Source organism: Engystomops pustulosus, chromosome 11 (assembly GCF_040894005.1).
Source record: "Engystomops pustulosus chromosome 11, aEngPut4.maternal, whole genome shotgun sequence".
NCBI lineage: Eukaryota > Metazoa > Chordata > Amphibia > Anura > Leptodactylidae > Engystomops > Engystomops pustulosus.
The window spans coordinates 18562517-18589156 of record NC_092421.1 but is presented as its reverse complement, the minus strand read 5'-3'; the positions used below and the strand labels follow the sequence as shown (position 1 = coordinate 18589156).

General features: G+C 41.1%; 2 protein-coding genes across 3 annotated transcripts in view; one reads left to right on the top strand and one right to left on the bottom strand.

Moving 5' to 3' along the window:
* A1CF (APOBEC1 complementation factor) overlaps positions 1–4880 on the bottom strand; it is a 41466-nt gene extending 36586 nt beyond the window's left edge. For both annotated transcript variants that reach the window (XM_072130531.1, XM_072130532.1), the window contains exon 1: positions 4752–4880. The gene's annotated coding sequence lies outside the window, so the exon portion shown is untranslated. The remainder of the gene's footprint in view (positions 1–4751) is intronic.
* PRKG1 (protein kinase cGMP-dependent 1) overlaps positions 1–26640 on the top strand; it is an 859223-nt gene that overhangs the window by 46926 nt on the left and 785657 nt on the right. The gene's annotated exons all lie outside the window — the stretch shown is intronic.

Here is a 26640-nt window from a genome sequence, read left to right as displayed (position 1 = left end):
TGTCCACTTTGTGTCTCCATGTTAATAACACAGTCATTTTGAAGACAAAATGGAGATTTGGATGGAGGATGATGTGGAGCACTTTTGAATGCTCATAACAAAGAAAGATTTTCACTCGAGTCTGAAAAGACCCATTGAATATAGAGGGTCAGGCTCCCATGGGAGTCCTTTTCTCATAAGCTTGTGCAGGACTTTCGGGTGCAAGGGCCCTCACTACGAAAGCAGCTCTACAATTCACTGTGTGAGCTCATTTACTAAGGGTCAACGGACCGCACTGTCTTTGGAACATCCGACGATTTCCGTTGTGCGACGCATTTAGAAGGGCTTTTTGTCGCACGCGATTGGATTTTGGCGCATGGACGCCGCCTTTTACGCTACACAAATCGGGGGGGGGGGGGCTGGCCGTTGGACGATCCGACGGATTCTGACTACGCACGGGATTTAACATGTCAATTTGTGTCTGAAGACATGCACTCACATACACCGGGAAGAAGAAGGTGAACTCCGGCGGACCTCAGCGGGGAAGTGACGCATGCAGGATCGCGGGCGCACGATCTTGGTGAATCGCGCCGGACTTCATCCTTGTCGGACAGTCCGGATCGGGGATCGCGACAGGACTGGGTAAGTAAATGTGCCCCTGTATATCAAGTGCACATTCACGCCAGCGTTTGATAAATGTCCCCCCATCAGTCTATTTTCAGATGCTGCACCAATGCCTCCTCTAGTGATATGGGAAGTGAGGACGGTATAATAACCTGGCTTTACTGCACATGCGCTGTACCTACAGTGACTGCGCAGAGGAGGCAGGGTGTACTACGCCGGCTTCACTTGCTGCAAAGTGTAGGCACCGAGGAAACAAGGGACGAGGTGAGTATTAAGTTTATTTAAAAACATACAGGCCATTTTGGGACAATAAACCACTGGTCCATAGGGACCTATGGGTGGTTTAGTGGCCCAAATCTCCCTGATAGGTTCCTTTTAACTTGTAAGGATGCAGTCACATAAATCAGTTTTCATAAGTTGCAATTTAGGGCACATGACCCAGTTTGTCCACAATAATGGAGACTTTTTGCTATCCAAGGTTTTTTTGGGAAAAAGGCATTGACATACAGTGTTCTTCGGATTAAAAGGGTGAATTCATACACATGTGTTTGTTAACACACTGATGTGTTACCTGTCGAGTTTTGTAATTGCAAATGTTAACACCAATTTAATTTGGCAAATTTCTCTTCAGTTGTTGTAGCGCGTTTTGAAGCACATGCGTTAAACGCCAAATGTGACTGCACCCTAAGATGCCTATAGCCTGAAGGTGAGGAGGAGCACTGCCAGACCCTCCGGACTGCTATAATAGAGATCAGGTGAAGCACTGACAAAGCATTTCACCCAATCTCTGTGATAGAAGTACCTGTGCACTGTTCTCCTCTCCCTGCCCGCCAGACATGTAAGAAGCAGGAGCTGCCGTGATGATGTCATCAGGTCATGTGACAGTCTCAAGTCACATGACCTGGAAGAATAGGCTGTATACACAGGATGATATGCCTGTGCTCTGCAGTTTGATGCTGTGAGTAGCTGTGAGGCTGGGAAGCTGCAGGGGAAGGTGATGGGGAATTATTTAGACGAGGTTGTGAGATGATAGTATGTGTGTAGGGAGTAAAATAAAAGGATAAGGAGCAGATACTAGGAAATATGGTGTATAGGGAGCTGGGGGTATTTTGGGGGTTTAATCATTTTAAGGGGTTAAAGGAGATCTACCGCTAGTGCTACGGGGGGGGGGGGGGGGGTAGAGACTTGGTGGTGTACATACATTGAAATACTAGGCTACTAGGCTAATTTGCATAACTCTATATTTCTGTGATTGTGACATATAAAATTATAATAAAATAAGTCCAGAGGAACTTCTTACTAGGACATGTCATCACTAAATTGATGGTAGATTTCCTTTAAGAGCTAATGAGGGCTGAGGGTGCCCAGGTGTAGCAAAGATGTGTGTGACCAACAGGGGATATTTAATTGGCGTCGAAATCTGGGGAGCGTCTTATGCTCCGGTAAATACGGTATTTACTATAATTTGCGCCATAGGAGATCTCCTATATGTCTACTCATTTACACTGATGATATACACTGATTGAAATGAGTTTGTTACTCTCTGTACATTTTTGCTTTGCATATTAAAACATTTTTTGGGACTTTAAAGGGATATAGAACAAAAATACCCTCCAAATTTTTTTGGAGCCAGGCATCATGTCTGTTGGGAAAGGCTTCGCACTCGCAATGCAATACATATGTGGAAAACGTTTTGCTTTAGACTTTGCAATGGGGATTTAAAATTCTGCAATTAATGTGTTTTATATTTTACATTTATTTAATAAACATCAAGACGAAAATTCCACAGACCCCCTTATTAGTCTTTTGGGTCTGTCTGGTGCTGGTTGTACAATGATTAAAAGACTAAGAGACTTGACCAATGCAGGTATGAACACAGTTATACATATACGGAATTTAAAAAATGAAAATATCCTTTTTGTTTCTAACCGTCTGCTTTTTTTTTTTTTTTTTTTTTTTTTAAAGAATTGTAGTACATGGGCATACAATATATGTCCTAAAAAAATGTTCTCAAAATGGTTGCACATCTTTTTGCCATATTGTTTTTGGATATATATATATATGTTTATAACCAACTTTGTTAGGTAATTTGATTTAATTCTAAACTGAATTGTAACTGATTCTTAAATATTTGACCAGACCACACACTTTACCTGTCACATAACATCAACTAGAGCAAACAGTCAAACAGAGCAGCACAGAAAAGAAGGATGACATTAGTCATATCAACCATTACTTGTGTCTATGTCTACATAGTATTTATGATGTATTCATAGAACACATCTAAGGTCTGGTTCACACACTGCTGAAAGCTAGAACTAGGAGCAGAGCAGAAAACACAATATTTGCATAATGGAAGAATTTCTACTACAGACGGTCCCCTACTTAAGGACACCCAACTTACAGGCAACCCATAGTTACAGACAGACCCCTAGGACCTCTGGTGAAGCTCTCTGGATGTTACTTTAGTCCCAGGCTGCAATGATCAGCTGTAAGGTGTCTGTAATGAAGCTTTATTGATAATCCTTGGTCCCATTACAGCAAAAAAAATTGAAACTCAAATTGTCACTGGGGCAAAAAAAATTATTTGTCTAGAGCTACAATGATAAAATATACAGTTTCCACTTACATACGAATTCAACTTAAGAACAAACCCATGGAACCTATCTTGTACGTAACCTGGGGACTGATGACTGACTAAAATACTGATGACATTTTTGCTGCATGTTCACACCTGGCTAATTTATGTCTCCGAAATTTCTGTGAATGTTCCATTCATCTTTATACTGTTTACAGACATCCTGGAACATGATATACCCAATGTATAGAGCAGATTTTCAGTTGTTGATATTGGTAAAAGAATTCTGCCACACATGTGAACATATATACTTTAAGAAAATTAAATTTTTTAAATGTAATTTTAGGGAAAAAAATAATTCATTTTATTGGTGAGTTTCATAATAATCTTGAATTTTAGAGCAGCTAATAATAATAATTAATATAATAATAATCATATAAATGATAATCATAATCATATTAAAAATAACAATGGCAATAATACTAATTCATTATAATAATTGCTATTATTTTGGATTATGTTTGTATCTGTTTATGGAGCGTCTGTTTCTTATCTCACTTTCTACAATAGTATAAATTATTAATACTATTCTTAGCATTAAAAAATAACAAACAAATATATTACTTTCATTATATATATATATATACAGGCAGTCCCCTACTTAAGGACACCCGACTTACAGACAACTCATAATTACAGACAGACCCCTCTGACCTCTGGTGAAATGATCAGCTGTAAGGTGTCTGTAATGAAGCTTTATTGATAATCCTTGGTCCCATTACAGCAAAAAATGTTTAAACTCCAATTGTCACTGGGGCCAAATTTTTTTTGGTCTGGATCTACAATTATAAAATATACAGTTTCGACTTACATACAAATTCAACTTAAGAACAAACCTCCGGACCCTATCTTGTATGTAACCCGGGGACTGCCTGTATATATATATGTATATGTGTGTATATATATATATACAGTGCCCCTGCTGGGGCTACATTATATCAACGTAGTAATAATGATGACAACAATAAAAATGTTCCAAAACAAATATGAAATATATATGTATTATACAATAATAATTGAGATTCAGACAATGTTAATTATATGTTATATGAATATAAATGCAACATAAATAACAAAAATAACAAAAAGTAGCACACAATAATAAGTGCACATACACACACAAAGTAAACATGTTCTTTACTCTGTGCTTAAAATAAATTCGAGAAACCTACAAATGGTTTCTGGAAACATAAATGATTAACACCTGGTGTTTTTTCGTGGGGCCGGGCAGACACTACCGTTATATCAGTCCCCTTACATACATGCTACATGTTATTCCATGCAGTTACAGGGCATTGTATTTGTCTGTTCAGTATATACAATATGTAACATTGTATCCGCATTAAAGCATCTTCTTTTTTTGGGATGCTATTAAACATATGTGACAACACCAAAGGTTACGACTGTTTAATGGCTCTTGTACAGTTTTACAGACGCTTTATGGAGCTACTTATATGTTGCCGTTATATTTTCCAACTCTTACAGGTAAAAAAGATCCCCGTTTTCTTACCTGAGCAATTTCAGAGATCACTACCAGCAGGTTCTGCTTGATTATGGTCGAATTTGAGACGTGTACCTCTGGTTATCCCTTAATCATATCAAGCTCCAAAGGTTCATTGGCCCCAGGTTTGGTTTACAATCCTCGTGGGTTAAACGTTAACTTGCTCTATCTTTTAGCTTGTGTAGCCCTTTGACCAGATAATTAGGTTGCAGCACACACACAGCATCATCATGTGCTCCACAGACAAAACCTGAGGCCAGACACTAGCATATGGAGTAACACCGGGAACGAGGATAGAAGGTGCATTTTGACAATATGGATACTACAGGTTTCAGTAGGCCCCTGGGCGACAGAGCCTCAGTGGGCCCCTTTGCAGTGAACTCACATTGTGGTATTGAAAGTTCAAAAACAGTCTCCTGTTCCCTAAAATATTCCCTAGTTTATCATCATAAACAGCCCCCTCATGGTTATTTTATATAAGCCCCCCTCATGTTTATTTTATATAAAGCCTCTTCGCCTCATATGGATTAATTAGATACAGCCCCCTCACCCCCATGGATTCCTAATGTACAGCCCCCTGCCCCAAGATCCATGGCTGTCTCTTTTTATATGGCAGTATATGGTAGGATCAATCAAACAACCTAGAGTTAAAGTACCCTAGGGGGTCTGAAAATTGTAAAAAAAAACAAAATAAAAAAAAACAAAAAAACAAATCAATTTGGTATCCCCGTGATCGTACCGACCCATAGAATAAAGTAGACGTGTAATTTGGGGCGCACAAGAAGTACACGGCATGGAATATTAAATACAGTCACTGTGAAGGGCAATTTGTTACGCAGAAAACAGCAAGTTATGGATTTTTGAAGGTGGGGAGTGAAAGAAGAAAATGCAAAAACAATAAAGGGCCTGGTCGTTAAGTGGTTAATATAACACAATCAGATGCAATATCCCCAACCTTAACCACTAGGACAGCATTTGGGTTCTTATGATGAAAGCACATCAAGCAGAGTACAAAATGTTTAACATTTAGCCCTACATGATAGCACCTCTATGATGTTGTACCCAATGACCTGGAATCATGATTGGGCATCTCAGGATTGCCAACCTGTCAGCTTCATCACGTACAATCAATGAAAAATTAGATCGTTAGGGTCTGTCTGTGATGGATTTCATTAGGTGGAGATGGACATCACAGATGGGACTCTACTTATGTTAATTTTCATAGTTTATTCCGTAAAAATGGTCTTCCCTAGCTGTAACATCACGGTAGAAAAAGGGCTGGTATCTGCTTACATCGGTTGTCAGATGTCCTTCTTAGGCTTAACTAGGTTTAAAGAGGACCTGTCACCCATAATGTCGTAAGTAAGCAGCTCCTAGTGCTTAAACAAACTCCGCAGTGTTAGAAGGATACTGTTACCGGAAACCTCCGGTAACGCTATCTATCACTGCGGCGGGGCACAGTGTAATTGTCGTAACGCTCGCAAAGTGGTCTTATGTATTCATGAGGGGGCGGTCTGAGGCGCTGCCTCTTCCCTGGACCGCCCCGCTCCCTCCATAGGCTGGCGGTGACTGCCGCGCATCATGCTGCAGTCACCGCCCCTAACCACGCCCCAACCCCACTCCCTCATGAATACATTGGACCGCTTTGCGAGCAGTCCGATGTTTACATTGTACTCCGCCACGGTGTTAGGTAGCGTTACCGGAGGTTTCCAGTAACGCTATCCTTCTAACGCTGCAGTGTTTGTTTAAGCACTAGGAGCTGCTTACTTTAGTGTCTGGTGTCACTGGTGTCTTCAGCTCCTTGCAGCACATCTCCACACTATGCCTCTAAAGATACCACAGTCATGTTATAGTGCCCTAAATTAATTTTTATACAGCAAGATTTTGACATTACCATATGAAATATTGGGGCATCTTTAGCCAGATCTAATATAGAGGTGCCTCAGGTTGAGGCCACACAAATAGAAAACAATGTAGTCACAGGAGGCTGATAGACTCGATTTGATGTTATTGCGCCTGCTGGCTTCAGAGCATAGCAGTGGCAGCAAAGATAAAAGTGGAGAAAACAGCTGTGAGGAAACAAAGACTGGTAGGGAGTGGGAAAAATGATAGGGTTAATGGTGCAAAAATGATTCACTGTGCATTTTCTGTCCCTCCAGCACAATATTTGGGAGGTATGGATACAACACCAGAACCTCATTACAAAGATAAACCACAAAATACAAAATGTCATATAAAACCCGCTGTCAAATACCATAAAAAATATACCTTCTAGTAAATCCTTTATGTCCTATTCAACCAATCGTGTTCAGTTTGTGAAATGCTAAAATATTAAAGACGATAATGCAATTGATTGTCGCTGTTCCCATGAGCAACTAGAAAAGTTTTAGACACTTCTAATAAATCTCCCTCTTTGTATCTATTTTCTCTATCTTTATACTGTTTCTGTCCATATACTCTAGCAGACATTTTTGATAAATCTCATATTCAACAGAATATACAACTAGAGTATATAGATAGATACAGTATATGCCTGGGTGCCAGTCCACAGATCTGAGCAAGACTCCACCAATAGCAAGACAAAACAAAAAGGCAACAATCCAGTCTGTTGTGAAAAAATAAATAATAGGCTGTAAGAAAAATAAAATCTACTTACCTTCTCCGGTGATCCTGATCTCCCGCACCACCGTGCCCCTGTTTGTTTACTGAGAACTTCTCCCCATCTGGCATGCGCACCCATCCCCTTTCCCAATGTCTGATACAGAATTAGTTTCAATGTCTATTAGGTGCTGGGATGGGTGAGTATGAATATAATATATATATATATATATATATATTTATATATATATAATGTTAATAGACTTATTTATGTAAGAAAATCCTCATTACAGCTGTTTTCTCTACTTAAAGGGGTATTCTGGGAATATGAGCCTCATTTTATCACAAAATTTTATGGGGTTTCCAATGTGGTGAGGTTATTTCTAAAATGGTCACCATAGGATACTACAATTCCCATGAACCCACAGACCTCAGTCACAGATCCTCCCTCTCATGCTCTGCTCTAAATGATATGATGATAATGATAATCTAATAGACTGCCCTGCTTTGTTACCAAAGTAATGACAACTAATAAAATACATGTTTCTCTCACCTACTATAATTATGTGTGTCATTGCCAACACTGCACATGAAATCAGACACCAGTGACATGGCATTTCACAACAACATCCAAGCTTGAATGTCTTAGTTGTGTGGCTTTACTGAGATGTTTCAGCCCAAACTGTAACTTTGGGTGACAAGCAGGGGCATAACTACAGCGGTAGCATCCATAGCAGCCGCTATGGGGCCCGTAGTGTCAGGGGGCCCTGTCATCCGACCTGACACAATAAACAATGGAGGATGTGCACCATTATATCTATATTGTACTGCACATTGTCCAGCATAATATGTATATAACATATACTGTGATGTATATATGCAGTGTCTGTGAGGTGTACATGGTGTCTGTATACACTGTATGTGAGTATGTTGCATATGGCACTGTATGTGTGTGTATATGCTGTGTGTGCACAAGAGTGTATTTATATGTGATTGTTTCTCGCATGTGTATATTGTAACCCTAATATGTATATTTTTTAAGTGGGAAGGGGGCCCCATGCAGTAGCCTGCTAGGGGGCCCTGTCTCTCCTAGTTACGCCACTGGTGACAAGTAAAGTAACAAACTGGGTGTAATGTACTAGTTTTACACACTGTTGCTGTCTCATAATCTGTAACTAGATCTGCTATGTACAAAATGTGATGAATGTGCATATGAGTGTCCAATGAGAATGCTGTAGCTACACTGAAGCAGAATCATATCTTGTTTAATTCCTGAGTGGAGTGGTTTTGCTGAAAAAACTATTATAAAATTCTGGACCTTGGGGAAGCTGGGTGAGGCTGGCTGCCTACATAAACACATTACACACTGAGCTTGTCATTACACACAGAGCTTAGTCAAGACATGACTAATCAATCTGGATCACTCAAACACAGCACCTGGGGTATGGTGTAGCCATTGATTATTCTACCTTCAGGCACAACCCAGGGATTACATCATCCTCTGGTGCAGTGCATAACTAATGTGCTAGGAAAAGCGCAGAGCCAGGCAAAGGAGCGACACAGCTTCATTATTAGAATTTTCTAATTGCTTTATCAGCAAAACCTCTCATCTCAGGGATTAACCAAGATATGTTTCTGTATCAGTGTAGCTACAGCATTCTCAAGGTATGTTTGGTTCATAATGCATGAAATCAAATGGTAGATTTTCTTTAAGTACCAATCTAGGTGATGTTTCCTATGGATTCCTTAGTATTTGCCACCATCTAATGGTAATTATTGGTATTGCAGCTGAATAACCATCTGCTTATAAAAGAAGGGTTAATGTTCTCTATGTTGACATTAAATGTATATGAAATGTTATTCCTCCTTGCAGCGAGGTAAGCCATTGGTTAGAACGCTGGAATTCCTCCTCAGAGTGGAAGTTTACAAATAGTCCTTCTGGCTGGATTTCAGTAGTGATGGGAATTACGGCTCTTAGTGAGCTGGCTCATTAGGCTCTGCTCGCTAAGAAGAGCCGGTTCTTCTGGCTCCTGAAAGGCTCCCTATTAAATATATAATAGGGAGCCGCAGGCCAGTCAGTCACCCCACACCACTCCATTTTTAACCTGATTGCATCGGTTTAAAGGGGGCAAGGGGAACCGGTTAGGGGCAGGGTTAAGTGAGCCATTGGCTTAGTGAGGAGAGCCGGCTCACATCATTCACGAACAAGAGCTGGCTCTTAGAGTCGGATCGTTCGTGAACGACATATCACTAACTTCCAGGGTCTTCAGTCTAGAACTTTCCATGAGTACACATCTCAAGGCCTTCAGAGTCTAGCAACCTGCAGCTTCTGTCTCCCCTGAGAGAGCTTTCCCTTCCTCAGGGCTACAGCTCTGCCTCTCCAGAGTCTGCCTATACTTTCTGTCCAAGCAGTTCAATTATTTTACAGCCCCAAGCTACAGAACCTGGACTAAGCAGGAAGGACCTTTCTACCTCAACCAGTTTTATGTTCATAACCTCTATCTCCACGTGTGGTCCCTGGCTGCCACTAACGTCTTGGGCCTCCTCTTCACCATCTGCCCAGAGATCCCTTCATCACACCTATGCCCCAGGGGGAACTCTTCATCATATTGCCGCATTCCCCTCTTCTTGCATCCCCTCGATGGCCCTGCCTGGTGTGGACAATGCCTGTTTACCTGCACCAAGCTACCATGACCCGACTAGCGCTAGGCCATACATCAAGCCTGCCACTCAGGTATTAGGGGAATGCAGCTTATGAATGAGATTAATGTGTATGAGTACTCCTATGTCTGTGCACATCTCACTTCATGTAGTCTGTTAGTGGAACATGTGCCTTAATATATACAATGTATGGGGGGGGATCAGCAATGTCTGATGTAAAACTGTTCTTGTTGCCCATGGCAAGCAATCAGAACTCAGCTTTAATTTTTTAAACAGCTGTGGGAAAATGAAAGCTGAGCTCTGATTGGTTTCCAGGGGCGACTAGAACAGTTCTGCTCTCAGATACTTCTGATAAATCTCCTCCTATGTGTTTATAAGTGTGTGCATGTACATGTAAGGTGTGCAGGAGTTCATACATCCATGAGCAGAATAGAAGAGATGCTGTGCATGTATAGAGGTGTGTAGGAGAGAGCAGGGGCGTAACTTGAGGGGGTGCAGAGGTTGCGGTTGCACCCGGGCCCAAGAGGTTTAAGGGGCCCTTATGGTGTCACTTTCCCATATGAGAAGACTATTACTATAAACCATACATTATAGTCGGGGGCCTGGCACAGACTTTGCACTGGGGCCCAACGGCTTCTAGTTACGCCACTTGGAGAGAGGCCATGTATGTGCATAGGGTGTACATGATTGTCTATGTAAGAGTAGTTTTATTGCATCAAATCAATATTCATCACATACATGACGAGGGTCTTTTCTCTGTATAAAAACTATCCCTCCCCCCAACATACAATCTCATGTAAAATACATCACCTCTGCTCCTTTTGAAACCATAAACGCACAGTCCAATGGACTGTTCGGCCATACATTGAATAATCATTCACTTTTATTTCTCCCTTTCTAAAATCTTGGTCCATGTAAATTTCATGTAAGCTGGGACTAAAGGCACAGAGCAAGACATCCCTTCTCTTCCTTCAGTCTAACATACAGTCCCAAGTAAATGACATCCACATTTCCATTCACACTTCCCATCCATATCCAGTGCTCCAATCATACACTCCATACTCAGACATACAGCCAATGTTGCTCAAGCTTATCTGCTCCTTGATGTGCATGTACTGATTAAATCCCACCCTAACCCTGATAAGCTGTGCCTCTCTATGACATCAGCTAGACACAGCTTAACATAACCTGCCCTGGTAGGTTTGGGCAGTGCCACACCTACCAGGAGGCCAGTTGAGACAATCGCTTCAGGCGGCAAGGCAGAGAAGTTGCAGGGGGCGGCAGTGCCTATTGGTAGTATTACATTGGAGTCGTGTAATTGCAGGAAGTGCAGTAGGGGAGGTTGTTTCTGGTGTCAAAAGCCTTAATGGAACCAAAGGGTGCCTACTCCTCATATGAGGACACGGTTACAGTAAATAATAAATTACAGGTAGGGTGCTGCAACCAATAAACGTACTGCACAAGGCACCAACCTGGCTAAGGCTATTTCTGATGGCAACTCTAAATGAAAAAAGATGGGCATTTCAGGACCAAAAATGGACATGGGTATATGGGGGCGGGATCCCAACCACAAACGGAACCCTTGAGGACTATTGCTGAAACTGCCAGATTCCAAGGTCCACCATAGTAACCTATGTACCAATCTTCTTTATGACATTTTCCTTGGACTATCTAAGCCATTGATGTCTTGTAAGATATACATTATCTCTAAGGTGACTTTTATTAACCCTTTACCTGCTCTTTGTTCTGTCTAGTTTTTGTTCTGTATTCAGTAATTTCTCAGTTTTTTTTCATAATAAAAAAGGAAATGAGATTATAGTCCATCCAAAACATATTCGATATGGTTACAGTTGTTATTCTTTATCTGCACAAATCTCATTTCCTGCCATTAGAATAAGAATAAAGCAGAGAAAACATCTCATTGTATAATTTATTTTTTGTAACATGGCAGAAATTTCCCTTTTAGATATTATTTGGTGATTTTTTTTTTTTTTACTAAATCATACACTATTTTCTGGGGAAAAATGCTTATTAATACATAGCACTAGGCTTTCTCATGAAGTGGATCCCATAAGGTCCATGTAATATAATTACAGGGACCTTAGATTGTACATAATGGGGGTCATTTACTTACCCGGTCCTGTCACGATCCAGCGGCACATTCTCCGTCGAGGATTCGGGTCTACCGGCGGTTCACTAAGGTAGTGCGTCCGATGTCCACCAAGTGTTGCTGCTGCCCTGAAGTCCACCGGAGTTCGCCAGAGTTCACCAACCTATTCCCGATGCATGTAAGCGTGTGTCAAGCGACACATTTTTGTTTTTTAATTCCCGCGGTTTTTCCGAATACGTCGGGTTTTACGATGGCCACGCCCCCCCCATTTCCGTCGCATGCATGCCGGCGCCGATGCGCCACAATCCAATCTTGTGCTTCAAAAACCCAGGGCAATTCAGGGAAAAATGGCGCAAATCAGTATAATCGCAATATAATAGTGATTCAGGCCCTTAGTAAATGACCCCCAATGTACACCGTGAAGTCACAGTAGAGATATAAAACATAGTAATGTCACAGTAAAGGAATAATACACAAAGTAATGTCACAGTACAGGGGTAATACACACAGTGATGTTACAGTACAGGGATAATACACACAGTGATGTCACAGTACAGGGATAATACACACAGTGATGTCACAGTACAGAAATAATACACAGTGATGTCACAGTACAGGGATAATACACACAGTGATGTCACAGTACAGAGATAATACACACAGTGATGTCACAGTACAGGGATAATGCACACACAGTGATGTCACAGTACAGGGATAATACACACACAGTGATGTCACAGTACAGGGATAATACACACACAGTGATGTCACAGTACAGAAATAATACACACAGTGATGTCACAGTACAGGATAATACACACAGTGGTGTCACAGTACAGGGATAATACACACAGTGATGTCACAGTACAGGGATAATTCACACAGTGATGTCACAGTGCAGGGATAATACACACAGTGATGTCACAGTACAGGGATAATACACACAGTGATGTCACAGTACAGGGATAATACACACAGTGATGTCACAGTACAGGGATAATACACACAGTGATGTCACAGTACAGGGATAATACACACAGTGATGTCACAGTACAGAGATAATACACACAGTGATGTCACAGTACAGGGATAATACACACTGTGATGTCACAGTACAGAGATAATACACACAGTGGTGTCACAGTACAGGGATAATACACACATTAATGTCACAGTACAGAGATAATACACACAGTGATGTCACAGTACAGAGATAATACACACTGTGATGTCACAGTACAGAGATAATACACACAGTGGTGTCACAGTACAGGGATAATACACACATTAATGTCACAGTACAGAGATAATACACACAGTGATGTCACAGTGCAGAGATAATACACAGTGATGTCACAGTACAGAGATAATACACACAGTGATGTCACAGTACAGGGATAATACACACAGTGATGTCACAGTACAGAGATAATACACACAGTGGTGTCACAGTACAGGGATAATACACTCAGTGATGTCACAGTACAGGGTAATACACACAGTGATGTCACAGTACAGGGATAATACACACTGTGATGTCACAGTACAGAGATAATACACACAGTGATGTTACAGTACAGGGATAATACACACATTAATGTCACAGTACAGGGATAATACACACAGTGATGTCACAGTACAGGGATAATACACACAGTGATGTCACAGTACAGGGATAATACACACATTAATGTCACAGTACAGGGATAATACACACAGTGATGTCACAGTACAGAGATAATACACACAGTGATGTCACAGTACAGGGATAATACACTCAGTGATGTCACAGTACAGAGATAATACACACAGTGATGTCACAGTACAGGGATAATACACAGTGATGTCACAGTACAGGGATAATACACACAGTGATGTCACAGTACAGAGATAATACACACAGTGATGTCACAGTACAGGGATAATGCACACACAGTGATGTCACAGTACAGGGATAATACACACACAGTGATGTCACAGTACAGGGATAATACACACACACAGTGATGTCACAGTACAGAAATAATACACACAATGATGTCACAGTACAAGGATAATACACACAGTGATGTCACAGTACAGGATAATACACACAGTGGTGTCACAGTACAGGGATAATGCACACAGTGATGTCACAGTACAGGGATAATACACACAGTGATGTCAAAGTACAGGGATAATACACACAGTGATGTCACAGTACAGAAATAATACACATAGTGATGTCACAGTTCAGGGGTAATACACACAGTGATGTCACAGTTCAGGGGTAACACACACAGTGATGTCACAGTACAGGGATAATACACACAGTGATGTCACAGTACAGAGATAATACACACAGTGATGTCACAGTACAGGGATAATACACACAGTGATGTCACAGTACAGGGAAAATACACACAGTGATGTCACAGTACAGAGATAATACACACAGTGGTGTCACAGTACAGGGATAATACACACAGTGGTGTCACAGTACAGGGATAATACACTCAGTGATGTCACAGTACAGGGTAATACACACAGTGATGTCACAGTACAGGGATAATACACACTGTGATGTCACAGTACAGAGATAATACACACATTAATGTCACAGTACAGGGATAATACACACAGTGATGTCACAGTACAGGGATAATACACACAGTGGTGTCACAGTACAGGGATAATACACTCAGTGATGTCACAGTACAGGGTAATACACACAGTGATGTCACAGTACAGGGATAATACACACTGTGATGTCACAGTACAGAGATAATACACACAGTGATGTTACAGTACAGGGATAATACACACATTAATGTCACAGTACAGGGATAATACACAGAGTGATGTCACAGTACAGGGATAATACACACAGTGATGTCACAGTACAGGGATAATACACAGTGATGTCACAGTACAGGGATAATACACACAGTGATGTCACAGTACAGAGATAATACACACAGTGATGTTACAGTACAGGGATAATACACACAGTGGTGTCACAATACAGGGATAATACACACAGTGATGTCACAGTACAGAAATAATACACACAGTGATGTCACAGTACATTGATAATACACACAGTGATGTCACAGTACAGGGATAATACACACAGTGATGTCACAGTACAGAGATAATACACACAGTGGTGTCACAGTACAGGGATAATACACACAGTGATGTCACAGTACAGGGTAATACACACAGTGATGTCACAGTACAGGGATAATACACACAGTGATGTCACAGTACAGAGATAATACACACAGTGATGTTACAGTACAGGGATAATACACACAGTGATGTCACAGTACAGGGGTAATACACACAGTGATGTCACAGTACAGGGATAATACATACATTAATGTCACAGTACAGAAATAATACACACAGTGATGTCACAGTACAGGGATAATACACACAGTGATGTCACAGTACAGGGATAATACACACAGTGATGTCACAGTACAGAGATAATACACACAGTGATGTCACAGTACAGAAATAATACACACAGTGATGTCACAGTACAGGGATAATATACACAGTGATGTCACAGTACAGGGATAATACACACAGTGATGTCACAGTACATTGATAATACACACAGTGATGTCACAGTACAGGGATAATACACACAGTGATGTCACAGTACAGAGATAATACACACAGTGGTGTCACAGTACAGGGATAATACACACAGTGATGTCACAGTACAGGGTAATACACACAGTGATGTCACAGTACAGGGATAATACACACAGTGATGTCACAGTACAGAGATAATACACACAGTGATGTTACAGTACAGGGATAATACACACAGTGGTGTCACAGTACAGGGATAATACACACAGTGGCGTCACAGTACAGTGATAATACACACATTGATGTCACAGTACAGGGATAATACACACAGTGATGTCACAGTACAGGGATAATACACACAGTGATGTTACAGTACAGGGATAATACACACAGTGATGTCACAGTACAGGGACAATACACACAGTGATGTCACAGTACAGGGATAATACACACAGTGATGTCACAGTACAGGGACAATACACACAGTGATGTCACAGTACAGGGATAATACACACAGTGATGTCACAGTACTGAGATAATACACACAGTGATGTCACAGTACAGGGATAATACACACAGTGATGTCACAGTACATGGATAATACACACAGTGATGTCACAGTACATGGATAATACAGAAAGTGATGTCACAGTACAGTGATAATACACACAGTGATGTCACAGTACAGGGATAATACACACAGTGATGTCACAGTACAGGGATAATACAGAAAGTGATGTCACAGTACAGTGATAATACACACAGTGATGTCACAGTACAGGGACAATACACACAGTGATGTCACAGTACAGGGATAATACACACAGTGATGTCACAGTACAGGGACAATACACACAGTGATGTCACAGTACAGGGACAATACACACAGTGATGTCACAGTACTGAGATAATACACACAGTGATGTCACAGTACAGGGACAATACACACAGTGATGTCACAGTACAGGGATAATACACACAGTGATGTCACAGTACAGAGATAATACACACAGTGATGTCACAGTACAGAGATAATACACACAGTGATGTCACAGTACAGAGATAATACACGCAGTGATGTCACAGTACAGGGATAATACCCACAGTGATGTCACAGTACAGGGATAATACACACAGTGATGTCACAGTACAGGGATAATACACGCAGTGATGTCACAGTACAGGGATAATACACACAGTGATGTCACAGTACAGGGATAATACACACAGTGATGTCACAGTACAGGGATAATACACACAGTGATGTCACAGTACTGAGACACTGAGACACTACTTCTAATGCAACACCATGCAAATTCATGGTTCGGGAATCAAAAAGTTGCATAAAAATTCTCAGTTACTCCAGTCCCATGCTGATCTATGTGCATGGAATTTTTATGTATTTTGAGACTTTTTTGGGACTTTTTGAAAAAAAATCCCATACAGAAAGTAGACCATAAGGACATTTACTAAAGGGTCACTTTAATGAATCTGGTGAGCAGCGGAGCTTAAAAAAAAGACAAAGGAGCCGCCTAATGATAAATAACCCCCAATGGCCCAGATTTATTATTCTGTCTGCGCCAGTTTTTTGTCTTACTTTGCACTACAAGGAACATCTTTGGAGCTTGCACATGTATTTATAAAGTGACTTGGCTGCACTGTGCCCGACAAGACGGAAAAATCTGCACCTAAAGGGGTGTTACTGCTTAGTCGGCATTTGTGACATATTTAATATCGCTACTCGACAGAATTGTGTCGCATGCTCTATGTTAAAGGTGCAGCTAAAAAAGTTGGTGCACTCTTTACAAGCAGTACACCAGATAATTTAAGATCTTGCTCCAGTACCCAATAATCTGCCGCTCCCAGCACATTTGAGAGGCAAACTACACTACAGATTGCGCTACTTTCGATAAATCTGGCCCAATGTAGACAGAGAGGTCACACATATATCATAGCTCCAAAAATACATTATTTCTGCAGTGAAGGGATAATTAATGCACGTGTTGGTGCTTTTTACCAATTATTGTAGTTTCTTAGTTGGAACTGATAGAAGAAGAGGAAGTGCAGAGTGTAGCACTTCAGATAAATAACCTGCTCTGTTGAATTGTGTAATGTGTGTATTATATGCGTGTGTATATGTTTGTGCATGTATGTAATGTGTGTGTGCATGTGTGTAATATGTATATATGTGGGTATTAGGTGTATATATGTGCATATTATATGCATGTGTATATCTTTGTGCATGTGTGTAATGTGTGTGTGCATGTGTGTAATATGTATATATGTGGGTATTAGGTGTATATATGTGCGTATTATATGCATGTGTATATCTTTGTGCATGTATGTAATGTGTGTGTGCATGTGTGTAATATGTATATATGTGGGTATTAGGTGTATATATGTGCGTATTATATGCATGTGTATATCTTTGTGCATGTGTGTAATGTGTGTGTGCATGTCTGTAATATGTATATATGTGGGTATTAGGTGTATATATGTGCGTATTATATGCATGTGTATATCTTTGTGCGTGTGTGTAATGTGTGTGTGTGTGCATGTGTATAATGTGTATATATATGTGGGTATTATATGCGTGTGTATATGTTTGTGTGTATATATATGTGGGTATTGTGTGTGTGTGTGTATATCTTTGTGCATGTGTGTAATGTGTACATATTTGGGTATTATATGTATGTGCATGTGTGTAATGTGTATGTCCATGTGTGTAATGTGTATATATATGTGGGTATTATGTGCATGTGTAGATGTTTGTGCATGTGTGTAATGTGTATGTCCATGTGTGTAATGTGTATATATATGTGGGTATTATGTGCATGTGTAGATGTTTGTGCATGTGTGTAATGTGTATGTCCATGTGTGTAATGTGTATATATGTGGGTATTATGTGCATGTGTAGATGTTTGTGCATGTGTGTAATGTGTATGTGTGTGCAAGTCTTTTACATATATATATGTGGGTATTATGGGGCATATTTACTTACCCGGTCCTGTTGCGATCCCCGATCCGGACGGTCCGATGAAGATGAAGTGCAGCGCGATTCACCAACATCGTGCACCAGAGATCCTGCATCTGTCGCTTCCCCGCTGAGGTCCGCTGGAGTTCACCTTCTTCTTCCTGGTGTATGTGAGTGCATGTCTTGCGACACAATTTGCGATGTTAAATCCCGTGCGTTGTCCAAATCTGTCGGATCGTCCCCCAATTTGTGTCGCGTGAAAGCCGGCGCCCAGGCGGCAAAAACCCCTGTTAAATGTGGCGCAACATGGAAATTGACGCAAACCTGACGAAAATGCGGTCTGCGGACCCTTAGTAAATGTGCCCCTATGTGCGTGTGTATATGTTTGTGCATTTGTTTAATGTGTATGTGTGCATGTGTGTAATGTGCATATATGTGGGTATTGTGTGTATGTGTTTGTGCATGTGTGTAATGTGTATGTGTGCAAGTGTTTTATATGTATATATGTGGGTATTATGTGCATGTGTTTATGTGTGTGCATTTGTGTAATGTGTATGTGTGCATGTGCATGCGTATTATGTGCGTGTGCATGTGTTTGTTCATTTGTGTAATGTGTATGTGTGTGCAGGTGTGTAATGTGTATAAATGTGGGTATTATGTGTGTGAATGGCAGTCCAAGGTATAGTAACTTCCACATCAGCGATTGTTGTAGTTTCAAGGTTTTGCTGCATAGCATTAAAGTCGTTTATTATCTCACCACATTTTGTCAAAACTGGGGTATGGATTCCAAATAATGCAGGAGAATAGGTCTACAGCCGGCTGTATTATGGAGTCTTCTCTCTTGGCCACGTGTTCTAGTGTATAGACATCACCTCACAGGACTATTAATGGTAACAATGAAAATTCTACCCACTCTGGAGGCCTCTATACATACATGTATGTGGCCAGCTTCAGTGCTAAAGTATGTTACCATAATCTTATTTTGTATCAGTTTAGCAATCTCTTAAAGCTACATACACTCATAGTTCATACGCTCATCTTATAGACCAGGAAAGCTCCTGGCATACACACTGGGGGGAGATTTATCAAACTGCCTAAGAGTAAGAATGTGCTTAGTTGCCCAGTGCAACCAATTACAGCTCAGCTTTCATTTTACTAGTGCTCATGAATACCATTGCCATTGGCGACTAAGCACATTCTTACTCTTAGGCAGTTTGATAAATCTCACCCACTGAGCGTATCCATAGACATGCAGAGGATTAGTTATCATTAGGCGGTTCCATGGGACAGTTCCAAGTCTATTTTTGGAGCTATGCTGTCCATCAGATTTATTAAAGTGGCTTTGGCCCCATTTTTTTTCAAAAAGTCCCAAAAAAGTCTCAAAATACATAAAAAATCCCAGCAGAAGGACTGGAGTAACTATGAGACTTTTTATGGGACATTTTGCAAAAGTCTCAAGTCATGAATCTGGCTTTGCACGGCGTTGTTCTATGTGTACTCCAGATTATTACTCCAGAGATGGCAAAGCCACGTTAGACTTTTTAGCTGTGAAAAGTCCGAAAAAGAACCTCAATGCGACTTTTTTGAGACCTTTTTATGCCAAAAAGTCCAACAAAACCAATATAATGATATATAACGCCCATGGGGTATAACCAAAAAGTCGGGTTGGTGGAATATCTCACAGAAAACACATTGAACCCAAAAACTAAAAATATACATTTCTAATATTTTTCAAAAATCTATCCAATGATACCAAACTCGACCCAATACCCCAACCCCCGGGGTTGGCGGGTTAACTTTAAAATCTTATTTCAGATTTGGATTTGATTTGTCCTACTGTTTTTTTTTGGAAAGTTGCTGACAAATATCACTAAAAATCGATATGTGTGCAAAAACTTTCAAAAAGTGGATATTTCGATACACATCGGATCCAAAATCTGACAATAGACATATGCAATATTTTTCTGAAAGCTATCCAATGTTACCAAATAAATTTTCGGGAATCTGCCTGACTTTTCCTTACAATGGACAGCCAAGACGTGATGCGCCGCTATTTTTTTGAGGCTGCCGGCAGCTTTGCCGGCAGCCATCGCTGTGAAAGCACCCGCGATCGGTGCTAGCAATATGCAGCAAAGACTTACTGGCTATGGAGAGGGCGCAGCCCGTGAGCCCTCTCCATACAGCGCGACTCGACAGTGCTTTTCCAGGTGGGGGCCGCAAAATATTGTCCCGCGGGCCGCAATTGTCCCGCGGGCCGCGAGTTTGAGACCCCTGATGTAAACCAAGCCTAGTCAACAAAAGGATCTCTAATAGGAGAACAGGTGGTCCCACCGAGAGTTGACCCTACAGCTCCAATTATGGGATTGTGGAATAGTTGGCTCTTACAGTAAGGTCATAAATCTGTCTTCTGCATTATATTAAAGCAATTATTACTCTTCTAATACTAGTAAACCTTTCTCCTACTATTACGATCAATGCACATGTTGTTCAGATAAAGCCTTGTCAGAAAACAGCTGGTCCTCACCGTGGTCAGAATCCCAGCTAGGCTTCACTAGAATGTAGATGTTCATCATGACTTAAAAAACCCCCCAATAATCTGTCATGTTTAGATGAGATAAACTTGTTTTTAATTGTTTTTGGCTATACACGATGTTGGCTTGAGCTGCCAAAGCTTTGAGCCGTCCAGCAGTTACAGTTTAGCAGAAAAGAACAACACTGTCCCATAGGGATGGGTGGAGGTTGTTGTCCGGCAATGATATTTGGACTAGTATTTTCTTTTACTTAGCCTCTAAAAGTTACAAACACTTCCTTCTATAAACAACTAAGATCCGGGGCATTAAATATCACAACGGATCAACTCCGCATGAGTCCCGTAGATAATACATTGCGTATCACAGATGTGCATCCCATTTCCTTCGCAGTAGTACTTACCCAATCAGCGGGAAATTCCTCATTTTTTCAATCCTGTCTTCTGAAGAAGGCAATGTACCATATATACTCGAGTATAAGCCTAGTTTTTCAGCACAAAAAAAATGTGCTGAAAACCCAAACTCGGCTTATACTCGATTTAAAAAAATATATCAAAACTCACCTTGCCGGCTTCTCCCACTTCTGGCTATATACTGGGGCAGGGGGCTGGCTATATACTGGGGGATATGGGGTATCAGGCTATATACTGGGGGGCAGGTGCTGGCTATATACTATGGGGCAGGGTCCGGCAGGCTATATACTGGGGAGGCTGTGATCAATGCCTTTCCCACCCTCGGCTTATACTCGAGTCAATAGGTTTTCCCAGGTTTTTTGGAGTAAAATTAGGGGCCTCGGCTTATACTTGGGTCGGCTTATACTCAAGTATATACAGTAATTCTTATATTCATGGATTTAACACAGCGACTTATCTAAATCTTACACTTGGGTTCAAATGTAACTTTGTGGATTTTGAACATAATAAAAGAAAGCAAAACAAATCATAATGTATTACGGCAGCAGGATATAAAGAGAGACACGCTATAAATGTATGGCAGACTTTCCAGCCTTTAATTAGTTATCCATTGCCCGGATGTTTGGAATCAGCAACAAAACTTATTTAGCCAAGAAATGGCCTCAACACAAGACAAGACAGAACTGATACTGAATGGGAAATAATCCCTGGGATGAAAGGAAGTTTTCGGTTTTTATCCATCATGTTTGACCTGCTTGAACCAATGGGAAAGCAACTCGGTTGGGTTTTTAATATTCTATTATTTACACCATTTGGCAAAGGTTTATGTTTCACTATGAGACACTGATACTTTTGTAATAACTTTTTGTTATTGCAACAGTTCTGGGATTTTACTGGTATAATATTCAAGTACAATAACAAATGACTGAGTTTTGTAATAGAGGATGCATCAATAGAAGAATAGGAGATATGGCTCTTCATGATGAAGCAATGTCCTCCATGCAGGGGTGTAACAAACAGAGGGGTGTAGAAACAGGCTTAGAGGCAGGGGATCCCCAGATGGACAGGATAACTTATTAATGTGCTCTCACCTGCCCCGTATGTCCTTGCTGGCAGGAACCCAGATATAAGCCCCTGGACCCGGGATGTACAGCCGAATTATAATTTCATGATGTACCCGTCCCACTACCTCTCCTGACTGCAGGCTGCATAGGAGGTGGGTGGGTTGGAACGGTCTGATGACTTGTCATCTGCAATCAGGAAAGGTAAAGGGAGGTGCCTGGGGGAACATCAGTTACAAATTATAATTCAGCTGTCCGTCCCATCCCATCCCACTACCTCTCCTGACTGCAGCTGACCTACCAAGCCCGGCCCACCTACCTCATATGCGGCCTGCCTGTGCCCACCGTTTCTTCTACTTTACCCTTCCCATGTCCGCGCCAAAATGTCCCGACCCCACGTTCCAGGCCTGGCGAGAGGCATCTGTTTTCCAGACTCTTCCGTTGTTGGAGGTGAGTATATACTGGATGTGTGTGTATGTATGCTGGATATCTGTGTTGTTCATTAGGGGCAGCAAGGTGGCTTACTGGTTAGCATTACATCATTGCAGTGCTGGGTTCCTGGGTTCAAGTCCCAGGGTCAACATCTGCAAAGAGTTTGTATGTTCTCTCCATGTTTGCATGTGTTTCCTCCGGTTTCCTCCCACACACCAAAACATACTGGTAGGTTGATTAGATTGTGAGCCCAATTGGGGACAGGAACCGATTTGGCAAGCTATGTGAAGCGCTGCCTAATCTGTGTGCGCTATATAAATAAAGGAATTATTATTATATACTGGATGTGTGTATATATGCTGTATGTGTGGGTATGTTGTACATACTGGATATGTGTGTATGTGTTGTGTGCATATTATATATAAATATATATATATATATATATATGCTTATATGTTGCATATTCTGGATGTGTGTGTATATATGCTGTATATTGTACATAGCTTATCATGGCATAAAATAGCGCTGAAATCACCACAATTTGCAACTCATCATACAGAGACTTAAAACGGTAGCAATGAAAACGTTTTACTTCCCAAAAAAGAAAAAATAAACACATTACATAGGTCTGAACACAGTAGTATGAAAAAATAATTGTGCTAGAATATGGCAAAATTAAGCAATTTCTTTTGCGCACAAGGTTTTAATTTTTTAAAAATCTAAAAATAAAACCTTTATAAATTTGGTATCCCCATGATCATACCCAACCAAACAACAAAGTGTTTGGAGAGCACAGTGAAAGCTGTAAAAACAGAACCTACATGAAAATTACGCCAAAAATATTTTCACCACATTTGAATTTTTTTACCTGATTCCCAGTACACGGCATTGGATATAAAATAGTTACACTTGGAATTCATTACGCAGCGGGAAGCAAAAAAGTGGAAACATGAAAACAAAAAAGCGTCGGGTGGTTAAGGGGTAAAAAATTAGAATAATGATTTATCATGAACACTAGTGCAACCGACTGTGTAATAGGAACAGATACGTTCAGAAACGGCCATATATCTGGATATAGGAATGATATATTTTATAACTCAATAACATTATTTTAATTGATTTATTATATTTTGAAATATACAGGATTTCTTTCTTAAAAAGCTGATTAAAATATTGGTTCTAAATATTATTATTATTATGATTTTTATTAAAATGAAATGATGAACCCGTAAATCCTTTTATTAGTGTCAATTCTTTTTCAACCAGATGGGGGAAGCATTGTCTCAGAATACAGAAGAAAACACTGATCTGTTGGTCTCCTTTTGTGGAGGGACTTGAGGCCACAGCAGCCATGCTGAGCCTGGAGGGTCATCCTCACATGACAGGGTGGATTCTCCTGTACATTTCTTCATCACTGGACGAGCTATACAGCTTCTTGTATCTGTCCTCAGCTTATAAAGTGAAACACAAACTCCACTGCAGGTAGAGGGACACTCCAAACCAGTTTACAAAATGCGTCTAAAGATGAGCGAGCACTAAAATGCTCGGGTGCTCGTTACTCGAGCCGAACATTTCCCAATGCTCGAGTGCTCGTTTCGAGTAACGAGCCCCATTGAAATCAATGGGAGACCCGAGCATTTTTCAGTAAAATTATAAACTGAACGAGCACAGTGAAAGAACACAGTGCAGAACAGATTGCAGATGTTCGGGAACATCTGCGATCTGTTCCGGAGACACGCGTGCAGAACGGTGTTCTCCGCAATAGTATTTGAAGAACAATATGTGTAGAGAACAACTTGCAGATGTTGCCAAACATCTGTAATGTGTTCTTCACACATATTGTTCTTCAAATACTATTGCGGAGAACACCGTTCTGCACGCGTGTCTCCGGAACAGATCGCAGATGTTCCCGAACATCTGCAATCTATTCTGCACTGTGTTCTTTCGCTGTTTTCTTCAATTAAATGATTAAATTAAATGTTTTAATTGTATTTTTTTTACTGTTCTTCACTTCTTTTTTTTTAATTAAATGCTCGTTATCGAGCAGGGCAAATACTCGTCCGAGCAACGAGCCGGTCCGAGTATGCTAATACTCGACCGAGCATCAAGCTCGGACGAGTATACTCGCTCATCACTAAATGCGTCCCTTTCCCCTTCAGAGTGTGACTGACATGTGCTTGTCATGATACGGCTCTGCAAACAGAGATGTCAGTCACTGGGGCCAAACACATGACAAGTGTAGAAAGTGCAAAAATATAAGTGGATAAATAACTTTCCTCACAAAGCTATACAATCTGCTTAGCTTTGCAAACATGTTATTTGCAGATATGACATTGGGGCAGATTTACTTACCGGGTCCTGTCACGATCCCGCTGTGCGTTGTCCGACAAGGATTCAGATCTGCCACAATTCACTAAGGTTGTGCGTCCAATTTCCTTCATGTGTTGCTTCCGAGCTGAGATCCGCCGGAGTTCACCTTCTTCTTTTCCCGGTGCATGTGAGTGCTGATCTTGCGACACAATTTTGTTTTTAAATTCCGTGGTTTATCCGAATCCTTCGGGTTTTCTGACGGCACGCCCCCCCCCAATTTCTGTCGCATGCAAGCCGGCACTGATGCGCCACAATCCGATTGCGTGCGCCAAAAACCCGGGGCAATTCGGCGCAAAATGGAAATATTCGGGAAAGCCGACGAAATCGCGGTCCGCAGACCCTTAGTAAATGAGCCCCATTATATACAATTTGCTCAGCTCCTCCTGCTCTATAACAAGTTGCCTGCCGATAGGACTTTGGAGCACATTTACTAAGGGCTTTTGTCGGACTGTGCACCGTCTTTACAAAGTGTCTGCGCTGAGATTGTATTGCACGCAGCGCTTTTGTGGTGCAGCTGCGCTGTCTTCCATGTGACACAAATTAGGGGGGACAGTCCAACTGATTTGGCCCGAGCGCTGTAGTTAACTTGAAAATTGTGTCGCACGCCCTATGTTGAAGGTGCACCACAATAAAATTGGTGAACTCTGTCGGGCCATTGCGAGGAAGCGCCAGATTCAAGATTTCTGGCACACAATCTTAGTGAATTGCCGCATGCAGCATTGTAGACGGAAATAGCACTTTTAGTGCATTTTCCGAATTTCTAAGTAAATGTGCCCCATTATGTACAATCTGCTCATCTCTTCCTGCTCTATAACATGTTTGCTGAAGAAAAGACTTTGGGGCTTATTTACTAAGGGTCCTGTGGCCGCATTTTCATCAGGTTTTCCGACTTTTTGGGGATCGCAGCAGCGACACCTGGTGGACGTCGGAGGAACTGCCTTAGTGAATCGCCGGAAGACCTGAATCCACCGCAGAGAACGCGCCGCTGAATCGCGAATGGACCGGGTAAGTGAATCTGCCCCATTATGTACATACACTCACCGGCCACTTTATTAGGTACACCTGTCCAACTGCTCGTTAACACTTAATTTCTAATCAGCCAATCACATGGCGGCAACTCAGTGCATTTAGGCATGTAGACATGGTCAAGACAATCTCCTGCA